The 22659-nt window shown below is 41.2% G+C and overlaps 1 pseudogene; it reads right to left on the minus strand.

The window, feature by feature from the left end:
- Positions 1–21454: 21454 nt before the first annotated feature.
- LOC119242303 (olfactory receptor 10J1-like) lies at positions 21455–22352 on the minus strand (annotated as a pseudogene).
- Positions 22353–22659: the final 307 nt, after the last annotated feature.

Raw genomic sequence — 22659 nt, forward strand, 5'->3', positions numbered from 1 at the left:
TGTAATATATTTTAAGTTAAAAAATGCACATTGTGAAATAATTCATCTGGTGTAAGACAAATAAAGAAAGGGAAATATATATCTTTATATTGCCCATAAGCCAAGAAAAGGGGTAAAAAGACACAGAACAAACCGTTAACATTAATGGCCTTGGGGACTGAGAAAGGGGAAGATTGTTGACTTTTTCTTTATATATTTATGGTCATTTTATTGTTGCAACAGGTAGGTCCTGCTTTTGTAGCTTCAAAGGAAAATTCAATAAATTGTGGTAGATATAAAATAAAATAACAACCAGTGAAGCTATGGATAAAGTGGCCTCAGGGTCAAACCTCTGTAGACAATCAGACCTTTTATACTGGCAAGAGTGGCTGCTAGTTAGTGTAACTGCTGTGCATTACTAAGAAATCCATTTCTCTTGTATGCTTTGAGGGATGTTATAAAGAAAAAAACAACAACCTGCTGTCTGAGCTTGCACGGCTTACTTCAGGATGAGATGTTTGTTAATCAAAACTCAGAAATGGGGTGAAGAGAAACCCTATACTTCCACCCATATCCATCCTCTGCCTAAAATGGCAGGTGTCCAACTTAAGAAGGGTACAGGGATAAGAGGACAAGGAAGAATTTCTATTGAAATATTTGTATAGACTCAGCATCATGGCAAAGCTCAAATAAAACACACCAGCCACCTATATAGCAAATTACCCAAAATTCATCGGCTTTAAGCAATCATAGTTTATTATCTCACAGTCTCTGTGGGTGGTGCTGGCTCAGTCTCTCGGGAGGCCCAGGGCATGGGCTGGGCTCATTTGAAGCTTGGCCAGGGCTGGAGGGCAGCTCCCATGGCACAGACTTGCGCTGGTGAGTTATAGTGGCGTTTGGAGAAGGGCCTCTGTTTTCCCCACTGTGCTTACTCACAGGGCTGATTGGTGGCCACAGAAGGTGGCAGGTGGATCCCACTGAGCTAGGGACCCAAGGAGGAGAGCAAAGGCCACCATCTCTTATGACGGCCTCAGACATCATCTGCTGTCATGCCCTATGTGCTACTCGGCAGAAGCGTTCCAAGGATGGCCGCACTTGGGAGAGGTGTGTGACCCCCCCCCCCCCGAAGGGAGGACATGAGTTACCACCCCACCAAGGGCTGCTGCTGCCCTGCTGTTTTCTAGCATTCAGGAATTTTTAAAAATGTTAGGTCCACTGAAGTCATACTTTTTTCTCTAGGGGTTCATGGATTTCATTCCTTAAATGCCTTTTCTTTAAATTTATGGGATTTTGTTGAACCAGTGCTCTCAGTACTTACTCCCATTTGTACCAGGTCCAAATTCCACCAAATCTCAATCTTTACCTTTATCCTCTCCACCCCCTCCAGCTTCATCAATACAATCACCCCCAAAATCTCTCTGGATTAATTTCATCACCTACCTCTGATCACCTCAGTTACTATAATGTTAGTAACAGCTGACACTTACACAGCCCTTAATCTGTGCCAACCTGGTTTGAAGGGCTTTCTTTCCTTTTTTTTAAGATTTTTAAAAAAAATTTATTTATACAAGCACTGGGTACAGTCAGAAGTGCGGGAGGGTGAGAGAATTCACCAGAGCCAGGGCGGGGAACAGAACAGGCAGACCGCGGAAGTACACTGCTGAGGGGAGCAGTGGGCGGGCGCGGCAGGAGAGGTCTGCGCACCATGTGGGACTCTCGCCGGAGGCCGGGGATCGAACCAGCGCTGCAGAGGCTGCGCACAGGTTCACAGCCCAGCACTCAACTGCTGCGCCACCAGGAGAGGCCCTAAAGGGCTTTCAGATACTCTTGTTGAGTGCCCCAGTCAATGCCAACCCCCCTCAAATCTTTATCCACTGTCTGATTTGCTCACCTACCCCTTCAACTCCCAAATGAAGTCCCTAATACCTTAAAACTCTTTTGACTGTTTCCTTTGCTTTTCTGCTCACTGAAACCTGCTTCTTGTGTGCCTTGTCTTGTGCTAGACTTTTCTTTCCTGCTTCCTGTGTATCCTGAGCTTGGGGCAGGCTAGCTCTTGGCCCTCATTGCTGCTTCCAGTGTAGCTTCCCTCCTCCTTCCTTAAAAAGCTTTCAGCTTTGAAGCTCCTACTATCTGACCCATCTGTTATAGTCATTGGTAGACACACTGACTACTCCCTTGAGTTTTGATAATCCCTAGATGTCTATCACTCTGTAATATGACTGTCATAATTCTTAGTGATTTTGATAACCATATAGACTCTCCCACACCTCTTGCCCCTCTATTTTTGTCTTAGCCCCTAATAATTTTTTGTTCTCTATCTCTCTTTTATGGTCATGTCCTGGATCTTTCAATTTCATGAACTGCACCCCTAAATCTCTAAAACACCACTGCCTCCATTTCTACTGCTCCTCCAGTCCCAAGGGAACTTCAGCCCAAAGAGGACCCCGGATTTGTTGATCAGAACCCTGTTCCTTACTCCCTCTAATCCTGTTCTAACTCCCCTACTTACCAGCTTAGTTCTCTTGGGCCATTATTATATATATGTATACTTGTATGTACGCATGAATACACAAAATCTCATCTCCCTTGTTTCCTCTGCCTCCATTGCACTTACCTGGAAAACCTCCAACTTTCCAATTACTTTGCATTGACTTTGTTGCACATTAGAATCTCCTGGGCATGCTTTTTAAAAGTCTTAATGTCAGGCCCTTCCCCAGACTGATTAAGTCATAGTCTCAGTGATGCTCCCTTTTACCCCATTTGTTTGTTATTCAAACTCCCCAGGTGAGTCCAGTATGCATCCATGTTTGAGGACCACTGCCCTGGGCACTCAGTACTCTACTCTGAGACCACTGGTTTCACCCACACTAGCTTCTTTGCTCTTCCTCCAACATGCCAAACACTGTTCTGCTACAGGGCTTTAAAATGATTCTCCCATTCTTCTAGAATGCCCTTTCCTCCAGAAAGTTGCATGGTTGTCTTGCTCATTCCTGCAAGTTTCTGCAGCAAATGTCTATTACTAATGCCTTTCTGAACTTTCCTGAACAAAACATGATTCCCTCCCCTGCCACCCTAGCACTTCCCGCCCTCTAGCCCCTTGTCTTACTTTGCTTTTCTCCTTAGCATTTATTACTGTCTAACAGATATTTACTTGGTAATTATTTATTTTCTATCTCTACCTATTGGAAAAATAGCAGAGACTCTGTGCATTTTGATTGTTATTCATAAGAAAACATGCACAGTAAGTTAATTTTATTTGTAGATTAGTAGGTGTTCAAAGCATTTATTTTTAGCATATTTTATAATTTTTAAAAATTGTGACATTGGTTTATACCTCTGTATATATTCAGAGATACAGGACCCCACCGCCTCAGGTATGGATTAACACACTAGTGCACCACGAGGCACCCATAGTCTCCACCATGGTCCATGATGTCTACCTCCCACGCTGGTAGCCTCAGTTTTACAATCATATTTCTATGGTTCATTTTTTGGTTTGCTTTTGTCTATTTAAAAGGGCAGCAGAAACTCCTTGGGTTTTGTTATTATAAGCAGTGAATGCCTTTTCTAACCCCGACCAAAGGGGCTGGATGGGACTTGGTTCAGAGTTGGAAACTTGAATGCCTTGAGAGCAGTTCCTAAAGGTTAAGAGGGAGACTTGCTGGGCTGGTGGGGCAGCAGCAGAGCAGTGAAACAACTAGTCAATGTCACGGGTGCTGAGTCTGCAGGCTTGCACTTTCAGAACCAGAAGGAGAGTCAGCAGGAGAACCAACTTGTCCTTAAGCTCAAGGCCCAGAGGGACTCAGCTAGTGATTGAAAGTGACCAGTGTTGCCACCACAAGACACAGATGATAAGCTGCTAGAGCCTCAGGGGAGAAGAGGGCAGAAGAGAGTTTGGAAGAAGTTGGGGTGGCAGTAATCAGAGGATGAAGGTTCAGCTTCTAATATAATTGGTTTTAGTTCCAGTGGGTTCTTTTGGTTTTTTAAGTTTGGTGGCCAAGGAAATATATTAAGAGTTCTACTATCAAAGAAAAGAGAATTTAAAGACTATCACTAAGCCGCATTTTTAAAGCTGTTGACAGATCATATATAGTTTAATTTTTTCTTATACTAACACATAATGAATAAATCATTATAAAAATCAAGAGATGTCTTAGTCAACATTATTCAATTTTGCTTAAATTACCCTGATTTTTGAGTAATAAACACTTTTCTTTTTTTTTTTTTTTTTACAATTAAGGTAGCTCTTTTAGTTTTCTTGCCTGATATTTTTTTAAATAATAAATTTTATTTTTATATTCCCCATACAATTGCAACCCCCCCATTCTGACCCCAATCCCTCCCCTCCCGCCCCCACCCCCCAAAAAGTGTCTCTGGTTCATAGTTTTTTGTTGATTTTGATTTTCACTTTCTTATAGTTATTCATTTTCCTGGTCCCTTATTTTAGTTTTCTAGATTCCTGCTATGAGTGAGACCATCCAGTATTTTTCTTTTTCTTTCTGGCTTATTTCGCTGAGCATGATCCCTTCCAGCGCCATCCATGTTGCTGCAAATTGCATGTGTTTATCTTTTTTGAATGCTGAGTAATATTCCATGGTATATATGTACCACATCTTCTTGATCCAGTCATCTATTTTTGGGCATTTGGGCTGTTTCCAAAGCTTAGCTATTGTAAACAGTGCTGCTATAAACATAGGGGTGCAGGTGTTCTTTGGAATTGATGTTTCTGTGTCCTTTGGGTAAATACCTAGGAGTGGAATTGCTGGATCATATGGAAGCTCTATGTTTAGTAGGTCCAGAAATCTCCACACAGCTCTCCATAGAATAAACACTTTTCTTAAGCACAGCATCTCCATATGTAAATAGTAGTAAGCTTGAATCAATTTGCAAGTCTCCAGGGATAACAAATGTCACATTCTTTGTTTTTCTTAATCAAATGAAGTTTGTCCCACTCATCAAAGCCCACAGGAGTTTCTGTGGTCTGTCTGTCCCTCTGCTCTGTTGCTTTGCACTGGGACCTAGGTCTTTTGCAGCTCAGGAAAATGTGGGCTGAAGTTTGGGTGGGGATGAGTCAATTTGAAGTTGTTTACCTACTATGCCAGGTTGGCCAAGGGGACCCCTATTGGTTAGTGGTGTGTGTGGATATTATAATATTATCCATGATAAAAAAAATATATTTTTTTTAAGATTTAGTTATTTATTTATACAAGCACTGGGTACAGTAAGAAGTGCGGGAGGGTGACAGGATTCACCAGAGCCAGAGTGGGGAGCAGAACAGGCAGAAGGACTGAGGTACACTGCTGAGGGGAGCAGTGGGCAGGAGGAGAGGTCTATGCGCCATGTGGGACCCTCACCGGTGCCCGGGGATCGAACCGGCGCTGCAGAGGCTGTGTGCAGCTTCCAACGCTCAACCGCTGCGCCACCAGGGGAGGTCTCATGATAAAAAAATTTTTTTGAAATATACATAGGGATGCAGGTGCCTTTTGATTCTGTGTCCTTTGGGTGAATACCTAGGAGTGGAGTTGCTGGATCATATGGAAGCTCTATCTTAAGCAGGTTGAGGATTCTCCACACACCTTTCCATAGTGGTTGGACCAGTTTGCACTCCCACCAGCAGTGCAGGAGAGTTCCTTTTTCTCCACATCCTCACCAACACTTGTTGTTACTAGTTTTTTTTTAATATGTGCCATTCTCACTGGTGTAAGATGGTATCTCATTGTAGTTTTGATTTGCATTTCCCTTATTACAAGTGATGCTGAACATTTTTTTCATATGCCCTTTGGCCATTTGCATTTCCTCTTTGGAGAAGTTCCTTTTTAGCTTTTCTGCTCACTTTTTGACTGGATTATTTACTTTGTTTTTGTTGAGTCTTATCAGCTCTTTGTAGATTTTTGTGATCAGTCCTTTATCATTAGTGTTGTGTGCAAAAATTTTCTCCCTGACGGTGGAGTGTCTCTTTGTTTTGGTTACTATAAGCTATGGAAACAATCCAAATGCCCAAAAATAGATGACTGAATCAAGAAGATGTGGTACATATACATAATGGAATATTACTCAGCAATTAAAGAAGATAAACTCATGCAATTTGCAGCAACACGGATGGAGCTGGAAGGGATCATGCTCAGCGAAATAAGCCAGAAAGAAAAAGGAAAATACTGGATGGTCTCACTCATAGCAGGAATTTAGAAAACCTCAATAAGGGACCAGGAAAAAGACTAATTATAATAAAATCAAAATCAACAAGCAACAAGCAACTATAAACTAGAGACACACAATGGGAGAGGGGAAGGGAGGAGGAATTAGGGTAAAAATAAGGGGGGTGGGAATTGTATGGGGAATATAATCAAGATGAAAATGCATACATTGTGCAAAAATGAAAAATGATATAAAATATATATAAAATAAAATAAAAAAAATTTTTGAAATAAAATTTTTAAGCAAAATTTCATTGTGACTCACAATAGAAGACCCCAGAGGAAAAATTCTTGTTGTGTCAGGTTCTTTGTACTGCTGACATTGCTCTCCTTAGTGAGGTAAAGGAGAGGCTGCAGAACTTTTATAATCAGTAACTAGGAGCACACAGTATGACAAGAGAAGGGAATTTACATATATAAGGGCTGTTTCTGTTGTGTTAAGAAGCTTCCCAAAGTCTTCACAGGTTCTTCTGGAGCAATCTGTGGCAAATTTCTCCTAGAATATTCTTTCATTAAATACCTAACTTCTATGTAGGTTATATAAGTTTCCCTGAGATGTAACCATCACCTGGGGAAACATATAAAGCATACATTGTTCATTTTATGTATCAAAACACCTTATACATTAAACATTATAGGAAATTCAATTTTTCATTAAAATTGCAAATGAACTCATCAGCCATATGTTAATCTGACTCACTCCTCTGTAAATCATATAGGTTGTTCTTTTTTAGTGAAAGAGAAAGAGGAGGGAGAGAAAGCCCCTCATGTCCCACGATCTACCTTTTCTCCTTTTAGCAACAAATGAAACATGCCTTTAGATATTCTGATTTCACAGTAATGTCAGATAGGTTCTTTTTGCATAGACTATAGTCCCCATGGGTATTCACACAACTGTCTTCCCTCTGAGATCTTTCTATTTATGGGGTGCTGCTGTGTTTGAGGGGCATGCAGATTTCCATGACATCACACCTGTTTAATCCACCCGTTTCTCTTCCTTTTCTAGGGAATTAAACTCCCCTGGAGTTGTGTCACCCACTTTTCCCTTTAAAGTCACAGGCTGCATCATTACCTCCTTTGGACAAACCATCCTAATTGTCTTGGTGGGCTCCATTTTTGAAGCACAGACATTTGTGTTTCTGAAACATATGCAGAAAGTACTGATTAGCACTCTCTTCCATCAAGGAGCACCCAGAGTAGGAAGCATCTCGTTGTTTCTTTTGAGGCAGGGGGAGAGTGGTGAGGTGGTGGAGGAGCAGATAGCAGACATGTCAGTGAGGAATGGGAAAGATGTTTTATTTCTCCCCTAGTAGAAAAAGAAAAAACCCTCATTAGCTCTTCACCAAAAATAACTTTTAAATAAATTTGAAAATTTTAGTAGCCTGGATCTTAATAGTTCACCTCCCACACAGGCTCAAAAATTGTGAGCTCCTCAAGCCCACATGCCTTCTCCTCATCTCTGTATCTTCCGTAGCTGCTCCCTCCCTAGAACTTTGTAGGTGGTGAGTAAAGACTGGATGATCAGAATGGAAACAACTACTAACTTTTTTCTTCTTCTTTTCTTTTTTTTTCTTTTTATATTCCCCATACAATTGCAACCCCCTTATTTTGACCCCAATCCCTCCTTCCCCCCCACCCAAAGTGTGTCTCTGGTTCATAGTTGTTTCTTGATTTTTTTCTTTTTTATAATTATTTTTTTCCTGATCCCTTATTTAGGTTTTCCAGATTCCTGTTACGAGTGAGACCATCCGGTATTTTTCTTTTTCTTTTTGGCTTATTTCGCTGAGCATGATCCCTTCCAGCTCCATCCATGTTGCTGCAAATTGCATGTGTTTATCTTTTTTGAATGCTGAGTAATATTCCATGGTATATATGTATCACATCTTCTTGATCCAGTCATCTATTTTTGGGCATTTGGGCTGTTTCCAAAGCTTAGCTATTGTAAATAGTGCTGCTATTAACATAGGGGTGCAGGTGCTCTTTGGAATTAGTGTTTCTGTGTCCTTTGGGTAAATACCTAGGAGTGGAATTGCTGGATCATATGGAAGCTCTATCTTTAGTACAACTACTAACTTCTAACCTGCTCATGTGGGCACTATAGTTTATATGTCCCAAGCTATCATAATTTATCCTTAAGTTATCATTCTCTAATTTATTCTCATTATTCATATTTATTTATACTTAATCATTGTATTAGTTTACTGAAGTGACCATAACAAATTACTGCAAAGTTGGAGACTAGAGCCACAGAAATTTCTTCTTTCACAATTGGGAGGTCAGAAGTCTGAAATGGAGACACCCATAGGCTGGTCCAGTCTGTGGCTCCCTCCTAGCTTCTAGTGGCTTGGAGGCTGCCGCAATCTTTGCTGTTTGTAGAATTAAATCACTACAATCTCTGCCTTTCTTTTTTTAAAAGATTTATTCATTTATGCATACAAGAACTGGGATATAGGCCAGAGGGTGTGGGGGATGAGAAGATTCACCAGAGACAGAATGGGGAACAGAACAGGCAGAATGACTGAAGTACACTGCTAAGGGGAGCAGCAGGCGAGTCAGGAGAGGTCTGCTGAGCCATGTGGGTTGCTCCCTGGCCAGGGATGGAACTCGTGCTGCAGTGGCCACGGATTGCTTCATAGGTTGCATCTTAACCCCTTGCGCTACCAGGGAGGCCCTCTCTGCCTTTCTTTACACTGACTGCTCTGTGCATGTTTTCCCATATTCTCTCTTCTTATAAGGATACATGTCACTGACTATAAAGCCAAACGTAATCCAGGATGATCTCATCTTGAGATCCTTGACTTAATCATATTTGCAAAGGCTTTTTCCAGACCAAGCCATGTTTATAGGTCCCAGGTGTCTTTTGGGGGTCCCCATTCAACCTACCAGAATCATCTTGGCCTTTTTGATTATGTGTTGTCTCTCTTCTGAATCTAATGCACAAATCTTTCTATATTTATTTTCTTGATCTACGCCAATGTGTCTAAGATGGAATAACTCATCATCATTGATGGGAAATCAGAGATCCAGACTTTGATTTTGAATTTTTCAGCCATTATCTGGCAATGCGATCTTGGATAAATGTACTCACTTTAAATCTTATTTTTTATGTTGATTGCAAATACAGAAATCAACCAGTACTCGTTTAAAGAAAGGAAAAATTCATTGTAAGTGGTAGAAATGTCCCACCTAGCTCAAGGAAAAGAATATAACCAGACCTCAGGAAGAAATTAGATCATGAAATTGAAGTTTAAGCTCTCTTTCTCAAATTTTTAGCTCTATTTCTCTCTGTAACATAAAAAATTCCTTTTTTTTTCCCTCTCAGATGGATGTTTTTCTAACCAAAGCCCTAGAGTTCTGTCTACAAGGACAGCTTCTTTTCATCTTTCCCCACCATCTCTTGTCTCCATTTCTGCTCCCTGTTCCTCCTCAATATCTTTCTGCTCCAGTTCCAGATTCCTAGTTGAGGAATCAGAGTGAGCCAGTTGGATCAGATAAACTGCTCTGTCTACCACCTTGGCCAGAGATACGGTGGTGTTACACAAAGATGGGTTGTGAATATCAGAGCATAGAGATGGGGATAAAGGCAGTTTCAGCAAAGAAAGAATCAGAGCTTGGCAAATTCACAGGAACATGCCCCACTTTGCTCTTCTTTACAATGCAGTCAATTGTTTCTGCCATGCTCTCTTCACAAGGATTTGTGAGGATCAGTGTAGATGTTGGTTCTAAGAACATTTGCAAATTTTGTATTACACACTTGAGTGAATTGTCTTTGAGTTTAAAGTGCTAGATTTGAGTCCTGGACAAGTAGCTGATTTGATCTTTAAATCTGTTTCTTTCTTTAAAAAAATGAAATAAAGAGAATACTCCACATGTGAAGTGGATAAAGATTTTTTAAGAGTTTATCACTATGACTGCCAAAGTTTTTATTGTCCCCGCAATGGCAGGGGAGGGTCATAATTTTCAAAATAGGGGCAACATTGTGGGAGAAAGTAGAGCTACAAGATTCGAGTGGGTGATGCATCTAAGTGGAGGCAGCCCTTCAGAGTTATCCAGGCAACAATGTGACAACACCACCTGAGTTTAAATTCTGGTTATATTTGGCTCTATCTGGACTTTATGTAACATTGATTTCTCTATCCCTTTATTGTTATTTATTTTCTGACATGTCTAGAAAAGTAAGACAGACATTCATAACACAAGAAACTCTCAACTTTAGAATGGAATAGAGGAAGATCTCAAGCTTCTTGAAGATCTATGCTTCAGTGTTGATACTGGGGAAACAAGAGCAGAAGAGCAAGTTTTCTTCACCAGGAGGATCAAAGAAGTTAGATATGTCTTGTCAAGAAGGTAGTCAGTGGGGTTATGACTGTTCCCTTCTCTCTTATTTCCAGTGGGGCTGAGGCAGTGATAATATCTGCTCCCTCTGGCTCCAGAGCTTCCCTGTACCTCAAAAGATTGGAAGGGACTCAGAAGAAAACCTGGACTGAGGCCTGAGGTCATTCCACTCTGGGCCTTAGAAGACAAGTTCTTACTCTTAAAATCATCTTTCTGCCCCTCATTAAAAAAAAAAAGAAAATCATCTGGGCAAATTCTTGGACTAGACCTGGTAGAAAAATCCAAGAGATTATCCGAGACTTTAAGTTTATGCTTCATCAGATCAGTTGAAGGAGACTGTAGGCAGCACATGTGAACTGGCCCAGGTCATCAAAACAGAGACACTGTACTTTCCTTGGGGACAAGCATGCATTCTCCCAGAGTGTCCTCTGTGTAAAATATGCCCTATAAGAATTCTTAATATGCCATATCAAGAATCCACAGCAGGAGTCAGCTGGTTGAAATTTGGGATCCTGCCTATCTTTGTTTCATCATTGCTAATCAGGCACATGAGCAGGTGCTTGCTAAATTATGAATTAGCGAACACTTTATTAAGCATGTCCTTTTGCGATGTGGCCCTGAGAGTCATCTGTCTTATTTCATGAAGCATCAGCAGTTTCTGATTCATACTCTGTGAAAATGGCAGTGTTCCCTGGAGGCAGAAATGCATAATTTTTTCTTGGCGGTTGAGAACACTACACAGTGCTTGTCTTCAGTTACAAATGGAGAGATTAGTGTTGGCCATGAGAACAGACTCTTCTTCCCCAGGGAGAGGGTCACAAGTAAGGAAGGCAGAATAAAGATCATATAGAGAGATTTGGGTTAAGAGAAAAGATTTGAATGAATCTATGTCAATACCAATGCTTTGATATTCTAGATGTGGGCTGCATGGCCTCCAGAACCCACAGGGACACATCTGGAATTGTGCTTCCTACTAGGTAGTAAAGGATGCAAGAAATGACAATCTGCTTTTTACTTTGGAGGGGCGTATATCTGATTACTGAAACCCTAAAACTGAAGTGGCAAATTTCTTGATGCCCAGGGTTTAGTTCTCACTCTCTGTAGTACCTGTGTCATACTGAGTACTCCAGTGTGCAAGTCATCTTGAACTCACCACACCTAGTCAATGTGACAGCTCTGATGTGGTGAGTCAGTGAGATGCCCTGTGGGTGTGGCAGGGCATCTGTGGGTGTGGCAGGAAGAACAGGGTCTAGCATGAATGAGCGTTGACAAGCAACTTCTGCATTCACACTACAGAACTACGTCATCATGGAAACTTCTTTTCAGTTTGGATGTGAATTGCTCTGGAACATATACCGCAATGGCTCTTGTTGGAAACCCACAATATTGGGAAGTCCACACAAGTATAAAGATGCCTTTGTTTCCAGAACCATGCTGTACTTGCTTTGATCTACCCAGAAATATGAATGCCCAGGAGGTGGCTTCTCAATATCTACTGTAGAAGTTGAAAAATGTTACCCTACTTTAATGCTGCTGCTGAAAAGTCAGTCCCTGAGCTTCCCAGTCTCCATAACCTACCTCTGTATGAGTCAGGCATATCTTCTGGGTTGAATCTTCATCACACTGATATCCCTAATTTCAGGGGAGTCTTAAGAAATAGTGTTTGGCTCTCACCTTGTTGACCTTCAGAGCTAGGAGAGTGATGGGTCCAAGTTCACTACTTCCATCTAGATCATGATCCTTTAGCAGATATTTTTTTTGAAAGGATTAAATGTGATAATACGTAGAAGCATCTATTTCAGTGGCTGCATATGGTAATACTCAGTGATTGTTGGTTCTCTTGTTTAAAGCATTTATTCATAGTTCAAGAAAATATTCTTAATACACAAATGTACACAATTTCTTTTCCCAGCATGGATTCACTGTCAATTTGTCTAGAGATCCAGCTGGAAATTACCTCTACTTGTCATGAGTATAGCTGTGCATGGGATTCACACCTTAAATTGAGACTGTTCAGAATGGTGGCCACTAAACTCTGTGGCCACTGAGCACTTGAAATGTGCTATTCTGAGTTGAGCTGTGCTGTAAGAGTAAAATGCACACTATATAGAAGATAGTATAAAATAAGTCAAATACCTCATTAATATTTTTATACTGATAATATGGTGAAATGGTAATATTGCAGAACTATTGGATTAAATATGTATTACTAAAATTAATTTTACTTCATTTCTACATTTTTTAATTTGGATACTAGAAAAATTAAAATTATATATGTGGTTTGCATTATCTTTCTTTTAGACAGCTCTGCCTTAGATGAAGAAAGAATAAAATGTTCCAAGGGATAAGCTGCCTAGGGCTCTGGAGGGGGCATTCTACAGGGAAGGCTGCAAAACTACTCCCTGAACTCTAACTTGTAAGTCTCTGTCTCCCCTTTGAGAGAGTCTTCCTATCACAATTTGAGTTCTCTTATCTCTCTGGTCTTACTTTACCATATAGGAGTACAGATGAGGTAATTTTTTAAAACTTCATTAAAAATATTATGAGAAACATAAAGAAATATGATTATGTATGACTCAGATATTAGCTCCTTCTCCACCTCCACCATCTTCTGAGTTATGATTCCCTGGAACATTCTGCTTTCTCCCTATACTAACTTGAACACAGAGCTCAGCACTTCTTTGGGTCTACAGAATAATCCACAAAAGCCCAGGTGAACAATAAAATGGCATTCTCCAAGATCTCTTAGGGGAAACAGATGAAGTAGCTTCCTGCTCACTCAAAGCATACACCCCAATACCCACTCCAGCTAGATGTTTCTAGGCTTTTCCTGATTCCGTTCTCTGCCACTCAGTCAGTTGGGGTTCTCTCACCCCACTCCTTCCACCCACTCCTCACTGGCCCCTTTCTCCCTCTCCAGGATTCTCTCTTATTAAAATTCCTCATCCCTTTATTAGGCGGAACAATTTAATTGCTATATTGTGTTACTTGAGCATTTCCTTAGGGTCTCATACTCCAAAGAAAGTAATTTCTTTTGAATAAATACAAAGTCTCCCTAAGAGGAATTTTGGGGAATATGATTTTCTTCATTTCATTACACAGAATAAATTGGATAAGTTGAGAAAGTAAAGGTTTTCAATGCTAAGAAATTTGGTAAATATAATAAGGAGCTTTTCAAGGACCCAAGTCTCCTTAGCTTAAGATAGCCACTCTCAACCACACTGGGCTGGCACAGCCTAGTTATAACTCACACCCTTCTCTCCAAATTTTAATGAGACAGCTTCCATCATGAGGCAGGAGTTCAAGGATAAAGGCCAACTTCTATTTTCCAACTTATAACCCCCATGGATCCTTAATAGTCTCCCCTTGAGAGAAGATTTGTTGATTTCAGGTAAAAAATAGGTTTTAGTCCATGTGTGGTGCTGTGTTAACTAACCCTTTGGATGCTGACACAGGACCCATGCCTTGTTAACCCATGTTATCAACTCTTCCAGGCTGTTCCAGTTCTCCAAGTTTATTGCTAGTTTGCCTCATTTCCTCTCTAAGATAATTGCTTCATTAAAAAGATAACTTATGTCTATTCAGCATCATACTACCTTAAATTTATTGAGACTAAAGCATATTAGAAAAATATTAATGAAAATAGCTTCTGTTTATTAGCAAGGTACAGTTCTAAGTATCTTATATGCAATTAGCTCATTATAATTCTCATAACCCCAGAAGAAATGGGAGTTGTTGTTTCAGGCTCTGAAAAATGAAGGTGTTTTCCACAAGCCACACAGCTGATGTGGGAGTCTGTACCCCATGCACTTGCCTCTGCCTTCAAGTATGTGTGATCATCCTAGAAGCACAGTCTGTTATGACTGAAAGGACTTAGAGACCATGTCATCCTCGAGCCTCATTACATAGATTTGTAAAGTGACAGCAGATTCTGACCCTGAACAAGAGTTGCATAAGAGCACATCACACATCAAGGGGCAATCTGGGGTAAAATTAGTAACTGGGCTTACCAAAGGCTTTGAAATACCTTGCTTCTTAATGAAATACCTTGCTTCCTTAATCCAAGGAAAGGCAGTCGGCTTCCTGAGACAGGGGCTATGCGAGCCCACTTACGTACCTGTCCAGTGTAACACAATTGACTTTCAACAGCTGACAGAAGTCTTTAAAGAACTAGTCCCAAATGAGGAAACTTGCAAAGGAAAAGAATGTGGGAGCAGGAGTGGCTATCTGCTGTGAGCTTTGAAAGGGGTGTGTTGGATATACCAGGATTAGTCAGCAGCACATCATTCATCAATGCTGTAAGGAGGCAACGCTTGAGGAGGAAAACAAAGTTGCTGAGCTCAAAAGACAAACTGCTTGCTTGGAAAAATTTTCTAGGACTAACCCAGAACCAACTCCTCATCTCATGGAAACCTTCCAGATGCTTTTCCTGGTTGTTGCAGCTAGAGCTGTTCCATTGGAGCAAACTCTCCAAATGCGTGCCCTGCATTTCATAGACTTGATGGTTTTCCTGAGGGCGGAGCGATGTCTTTCTTCTGGCTCTAAAATACATCAGCAGAATTGAGCAAAACTTGCTTAAGCAAAAGCAGTGGCCTTTCCTTAGCCAAAACATTATTCTATTGTTAGAAAATAGTATAAGATGGTAGAATTATTGACTTTTGGAATAATAAAAAAGCAAGGGTTCCATCATATTGTTAGGGGCAGAATTCCGTCAGGGAAGCAGGCATCACTCAGAGAGGAAGAGGGAATTATTTACCCCGGCAGGCTTTACACAGGAGGGCCTGCAGGAGATGTCTCTCCAAAGTCTGAGCTCTGAACAACTACGTTACAGAGTATTTATTGACTAAAGCAAGGGGGACAGTCATCTGGGAATGCATGCTTCAGGGTGCATGTGGCCTTGGCTTGTCAGTTGTGCCCTAAAACTTTCAGTCTACAGGCTATGTCCCAACTTCAGCTAATCAACAGGTCAGCTTGATATTTTCCACTTCAATATATATTCATTAAAACATGTACCAAGAAATTATTTTACATTAATAACCTGGCAAGTGTTGTAAATAAGACTTAGGATGTCACGATTCTTGTGGGACATGTCTTCAAAAGTGAGGACTTAGATGATAAACAAGTTAATGAGTACATGTGTAAAATAAGTGGTATCAGGACTGTAATCTGGGGTGAAATGATGTGGTCAGGGACTAGTTCAGACTCTGTGGTCAGGCAAGGCTCCTCCTTGGAGTGACTTTTGAGATGGAAATCTCTTCTGAGAGACAGATTGCAATCTAGGGCAAGGTTGGCAACATTTTTTTTCTGAAAAAGACCAGTTGCAAAGTAAACTTTAGGTGTTGCAGCCCACATGGTGTCTGACTTTGCTTCTCAACCCTGGCATTACAGTGTAAAGGCGGTCATGGATCAAACACATTGATAGGAGGGGTTGCCTACCAATAAAATGTCATTTACACAGTGGGCAAGGCAGAGGGAGTTGAATTATGTCCTTAGGTCACGGATGGTCATGCCTTGATCTGGGAACGGGCACTCAGGCAGGGAGCAGCAGCTGAAACAGGAGGAAGGCAGTATGGCTGGAGGTGGGTGAGTGGGAGTGAGCAAGTGAGACTGAGATACAGGTAGGTCTTTGTAGACCTGGGGAAGACATTCATATTTTATTCTAGATGCAAAGGGAAGCCACCAGAATGGTGGCAGGAGGCTGTGACACAACCTGATGGACATTTTACAGAGTCTGGCTGCTCTGAGCAGAGCAAGGGTGGAAGCAAGGAGGCCTTTCAGGGCACTGTTCCAGTAGCCCATGCAGAGCAGTGTTGTAAAGACAATGAGAAGTGCTGGGTGGCATGTTGAATTTCTCTCTCCATGGCCTCTATACCATATATTAACTTTGAGCTTTATTTCCTTCAGCAACGAAGTACAGATAACATTCATATTTTATTTGTTAGAATAAGATTAGAGTATAAGTCAAATATCCAGCCTATAGTTCACTAGTTCACTTTCATTTATATTCATTATTCCCCTTTTTTTTATCTATATTTGAAATACTTTCTCCACCTTCTCCCCTTCCCTTTTCATAGATATTTCATCCCTTCCACAGATACTTAATAGTGAACTGCTTTGTGCAAAATGTGGTACTTAAGAGAAACAGAGGTACCTTGGCTTAAAACAGCAGTGACTTGTGTGGCTGGTTGCCCACCAAAGCAAAAACTAATAAAATGGGACAAACCCAAGGGGGTTGGGGTTGACCTGGTTGATCATCCCCACACTTAAGAATGCAGGACACACAAAAAGAAATAAGGATTTATTTACATAGAAAAGGAGAGCTAAGAAAGAGAAAGGAGAAAATTTTATAGGCCAGCATGCAGATGAGGTCTATCTTACCCACAGATGGCGTCAGCTGAGCAGAGAATAGGGTACAGTCCAAAGTCAGTCAAAAAAGATACTACGCATGCATGTCATGTTTTCAGTGTTTCAGGATCAACACGGTGGCTCAGCCCAGCCCCTAGTTCCCAGGACCCCTCCCCAGACAGTTCAGGGAGTCAGCGACACAGCACGCCGTGTTGTAGTGCCTGAAAGCTTTATCTGGGTTGGAAGAAAATCGGTACAAGTTTTTTATGGCCTGACAATGATGCCTCAACCCATAATCCTTGAAGGAATAGCAGCACAAGAAGGACAAAGTGACTGAAATATTCATGATTGTTCAGAGGATAAGGCAAGATTGGGTATCCCCTCTTTCCATTCCATCACCAGTACTGGAGTGGAGGGGGTGGGTCTTGAATCAGATTGTGTTCTAGCTTTTATTCTGTCTTGTTCAAGTTGTTGCATTCATAGTTAAAAAACAAAACAAAACACTAATTTAAGCCTAAAGTCATCCCAAATTTTCCCACAGGAAAATATAGGGGAGCTCCATTTTCACCCTGCTTTAGCCTGTTTCAGCTGACCATCCATCTTTATTATGGATAACAATATTTTGGAAAATAAACTAGTTTCACACAAGTCGTGGGATGGCCAGCTGCATGTCGTTGGACAAGTCCCTTAAGTTTTTAAGACTTGGTACCTCACTTATGAGGACTTTATACTCTATCATCCCCAAGTTTATTCTAGCCCTGTGATGCCACAGAAGATCCGAGCTGCAGATCCTGCACTAAAACTGGCCAGGTAGAAATGAGTAAGGGAGACCAAAGTAGAACTCTATTAAGGCATAGGAAGAGAGGCAGGAGCCTTTTGTAGAGAAAACACTCTGTAGCTCTGCTTTGAGGCTTTACTATACTAAGATTATGTTTTTGAAAATTGCCTTGCTTGAAAAAAATTTTATAAACTGCTGGTCAACCAATTTTTAACCCACGATTTGTCTGGAACTCCATGTACCCTGGCCCCAATGTGTACATTTCATTACTATCAAATCCCAGGAGGAAACATCAGAAAAGGCCAAGATAGCATCTTATCACAGGGGACACACTCATCTGGGTACTAAAATAATAAAGTAGATGTGCTTTCCTGTCATTCTTTGGGGCACTATAATAAATGAAATCCAGTGAGCTTTATGGCAGAAAATGATTGAGAATAATTAGGGTGATTTTTAAAGGGAAAGGAAATAGAGTTATTAGAAGAGAGATTTGGGGTTAATACATTGACAGAAAAGGATTAACTCTAGGTTTGTATTTATTATCCAGGAAAAAAAAAGTGTTGATCATATTTGTAGACTATAGGAATTTTTCATATGGAGAGGACCTGGGCTTATTAGAATCCATGAAACATACCTCTTTGCATTTAACTGAAATGGTATTTATATTAAATCTGTTTCATGTGAGAATGAGGCAAATGGATTATTTTTTAAAATAGACACCACCATTTTCTACAATATTTTTTTAACTGAAAAAAAAAAAATGGGATGGCAATCCAAATGGTAAAAACTAATTAGTTAGTCAAAATATTGGACATCCATATGTTGGAATTTTTTGCAGACTTTAGGTAGTATGCTTAGGAAGAGATTGTAATAGTATAGAAAACACTTTTACTATATTAAGTAAAAAAGCAAAATGTGACTTTTATATAAAGTAGCATCTCAATGTAAAAAAAATACAGGAAGCCTGCTAACTATAATGTCCAGTTAATTGGATTTTAAAATCATTCCTATGTTCTTCCTTATGTATTTTTTCATATTATCTTAACTTTTCCAGAATAAGCATCTTACTTTGTAATTGGGAAACTAAATATTTATTTTGAAAACCTTATGTGTAATCTGCAAAATTTCTGGATACATAGGAATCTGACAATGTCTTTGAAAAAGACATTTATGTGTAGTTGCAAATAATTAGAAGATATCTGGTTACAGTATGATTTTTGGAAGCAGGTATGATCTCTTTTGAAAGGAGAAAGTTGGAAAATTATTATTAAAAGTTATCATATTGCTGGTGTTAGAATAAAATTTCAGTCTTCTGCTTTTCCAGATCACAGATAACAGTTTTCCCCTCATTTCAAGAGGATAAAACAAAGAGTGGTAGGTAAATAGTAAAACTACTAAGCATTAGAGCATACACAATGACAACAGCAAATAAACAAAACAATCACATAAAGAATTGCTTACATTAAAGTAAAATTTAATTTAATCTTTTACTTTAATTTTTCTGCAGCAGAAGGAACTTCTTTGCCCCTTTTCAATTAACGACTTCTATTTACATTGACACCTTTTCCTCTTCCCAGTTTCTTACCCCCATTTTCAGCTTTCTGCTGGTGATTTCCACTTAAGGTCTATAATTATCTCAAACTCAACATGAGTTTACAACTGAACTCACCCATAATTCATATTTTGATGAATGGTTTTCTGCTTTTTCCCACTGAGATCGGCAAGAGGGAGTTTGCTTCACCTTGGCTCTGAGACCAAGTTCTGATTTATCCCTTGTGATAGCATTCCCTCTCCAGTCCTGGTTCACCTGGTTCTGTCTGTGATTATTGATGACATTCTGAAAACATGGGGAACCCCTGGATGTGGAAAATTATAGTGACTCAACCAGGAATATGGAGCAATTAGGTGGGAGCCAGGCTGTCTCCAGTCTCCTGATAGCAATGTGAAGCCGGAAAATGGGCTCTAAGGGAAGTTGCCTGAGGGGGTCCAGCCTCTGTAAAGAGACCTCTCCTCATTTAAGGGGAGTGGGTTTGGTGGTAGAATTTGATAGACTAGAATAGATAGAGTAGATAGAGTTTGATCAATAGAGACAACATTTATTTTTCTTTGGGGACAGAACTGAGTTTCTTACCAAACATAACACATGAGCAGCTGGAGGTTTCCCTCAGAACAGGAGTGCACAAGCCAGGGCAGAGATGCAGGTCTCTCCTACCCAGTCCTACCTGGTGTCACCCTCTGATGCTCTTGGATCCACATGTGATGAGAGAATGAATGACTGATGCCAAGACCTGAATAGGTTGGCCTTTATTTATATTCAGAATATTCATTAAAACAAATTTTTTTTTACCTCTGTACTCCCGTTACATGTTTAGAGCTCTCATCCAGCCATTCCAGTCCATGATATTAGTAGTGTGCTGGTGATTGTATATGTGAGTGTGTATGCATGCATGCCCGTGTGTCCAGAGACCAGAAACACACAACTTATCATAGTTCTCCTGGCTTTAGGGCCAGGTTTGCTCCCAGATCTTGAGCTGCTTTTCTCTGACGTGATTTAACACTGGCAAAAGTGGGTGCTCGTGCTCCTTGAAATCTTAGCTGGCTCTGCACTAGTAAGACTTTGCAGCTGCTGTTGATATGCTCTCCCTCTGGGGTCTCCTTTGGCTACAGCGAGGAACCCAAAAGGCCTTTTCATAAGGACACAGATTTCTCTCTCCCAAAAGGCTCAGGGATGAGGTTTCATATAGTTGGGGAGCTTGAGGTCCTGAGGAAGTGGACTGTTGCTCAGTGCAAATTCTCCGGTAACTACTTTCCCCACGTGAGCAGCCTCGGTGGTGACAGCTTTGGGTGAATAGAAGTTCTGTGCCTCTCCTTTCTGCCTCAACCTGATCCCTTGCACAGTGAGAGCCTTACCTTGGGCTCCCACGACAGTTTAGGGGACCAGTGAATAATGGCTTCACGGTGTCTGTGTTAAGGAGCCTGTTATGGAAGAGCTGTTGGCCACAAAGTGAGTAGCAGCCCAGACACTCACGGAATGGGAAAGACTCCTTTGAGGTGATTTCTTGCAGCCAACTATTCCGGAGAGATGGGAACTGCAGGGCAGGTGAGAAAGGATCTGTGGTCAGTTCCTCCACGGACCAGGTGCGGCAATTGAAACCTCTGATTCCATAGTGTCTGGCTATAAAAATTCTGAAGAGCCTGGTGGCAAAAGTTCTAGGAACCTTCAGTGATGGGCATCCTGGGAGCTGCCTGAGAGCTGCACAGTCCCAGCCCAGAGCATGCCCCATGTGGATTAGGCAGCCTCACTCTCCAGGAGATGTGTGTTTATTTCATTGGATCCCAGCTATCTTCTTAGTTAGCTGAGGTTTGCCTTCATTCAGATCAGAAAAAGTATTCCAGTACCTGAGACTGACACCTTTGTCATTAAACATTAAGCAGCTGGGTCCCATTCTCTGTGCTATTTTGTAGAAAGGAAGGAACTGTAGGGGGATGGATGCCCTGGGTCTATTCTTTCCAAGGGATTTGCTGTCACCTTCACTGGGTGTGTAGCCAGAAGGATATCCAAGATAGTGAAAATTCCTTGACCCACACTTCTGACCTCCTCTTCAGGCAAAGCCTGTCCTGTTTCTCAATTTATCCACAATAACAGAGCCAATACTTCATCAGAGTTTTATTTATAGCTTTGAACTCTCAGTTGACTGTTGCTGTTCCCCACGTTGCCTCCTCCTTACTGTACCCATGTGGGATCCCAGGGCATGCGGTTCACCTTCTCATGTTCCCACCTTGGGTGAATGTGAAGAGTCTCAGGTGAGCACTTTCCATATTGTCAGGAAAGCTTCCTGCCAACAGCCTGGAGCAGGGTTTCCTTCACCTTCTTGTTCCTCAGGGTACACATGGGGTCCAGCAGCGGGGTGGTGATGGTATAACTCCCTGAGATCAGCTGGTCCTGATCCCTGGTGTTCTCTGACTTGTACTTGAGATAGGCAATGGGGGTGCAGCATAGTGGATGATGACCACAGTAAGGTGGGGGGCACAGGTGGCAAAGTCCTTCTTCTGGCCCCCGGCTGAGGTGATCTTGAGGATGGCGGAGGTGATGAGGATGTAGAGTTGAAGGCCAGACCCTGATGATTAAAGTCAGGATCGCATTGGCAGTCCGGTCAATGCAGAACAGTTTCCTCACAGACCTGATTTTGTAGAAGAAGTGGGCCACCTTTGTAACACAGAAGGGTAACCTGAACACAGATGTAACCTGTGTCATGCCAACCAGCAGCTCAATGCTGCAGGCACCCCCCACCAGCTGGGTGCACACCCTCTTGTTCATGATGTGTATGTACCTCAGGGGGTTTCATATGGTTGCATTGTGGTCATGCTACATTGATTTAGCAGGAAGCAATTTGTGATGCCAAAGGTTATAAAAAAAATCTGTATGGTACAGTCAGGCAGTGAGCTAGACTAGCTCATGCCCACGAGGCTGGAGAGCATGCGTAGGAGAATAGCCAAGGAGTACATGGTCTCTGAAGTGGACAGTGTACTGAGGGAGAGATACATGGGGGGTGGAGGTGATGGATAATATTACAGATAATATTAAGATGATGAGACGTTGCCAGCCAGAGATAAAATGTACAGAACAAGAACAAGACAAAGAGGGTGAGCTAGTGCTCATGAAAGCTGGAGAAACCCTGGAAAATAACCTCAGTGGTAAGTGTGTGGTTGTATCGCTTCATTGAGTGTCACTAAATCTGAAATGGAGACGAGCAAATATTACACATCTTTAGGAAAGCAGGCTCAGCACTTTCATGAAATAGATTGAATTTAGTTCTTAGCTATCAACCTGAGGGTGCATTTCCCAGTGGGTTAAAATTAATCCCTGGGTTGATTTAAACGTATTCAAAATATTTTTACAGGGTCCATCTTTTACATTTTCCTATGCACCCCAGAGCCTCAAGTCTCCCCCATGCACATTCCACTTCACCTACTCTTCCTTCTCCTTGGCTTTGGGGACTGTCCTGCCTGCATTCTCTCTTATTTAAA

The sequence above is a fragment of the Talpa occidentalis genome, unplaced genomic scaffold (genome assembly GCF_014898055.3).
Source record: "Talpa occidentalis isolate TD23 unplaced genomic scaffold, MPIMG_talOcc4v2.1 talOcc4.12, whole genome shotgun sequence".
In the NCBI taxonomy this organism is placed as follows: Eukaryota; Metazoa; Chordata; class Mammalia; order Eulipotyphla; family Talpidae; genus Talpa; species Talpa occidentalis.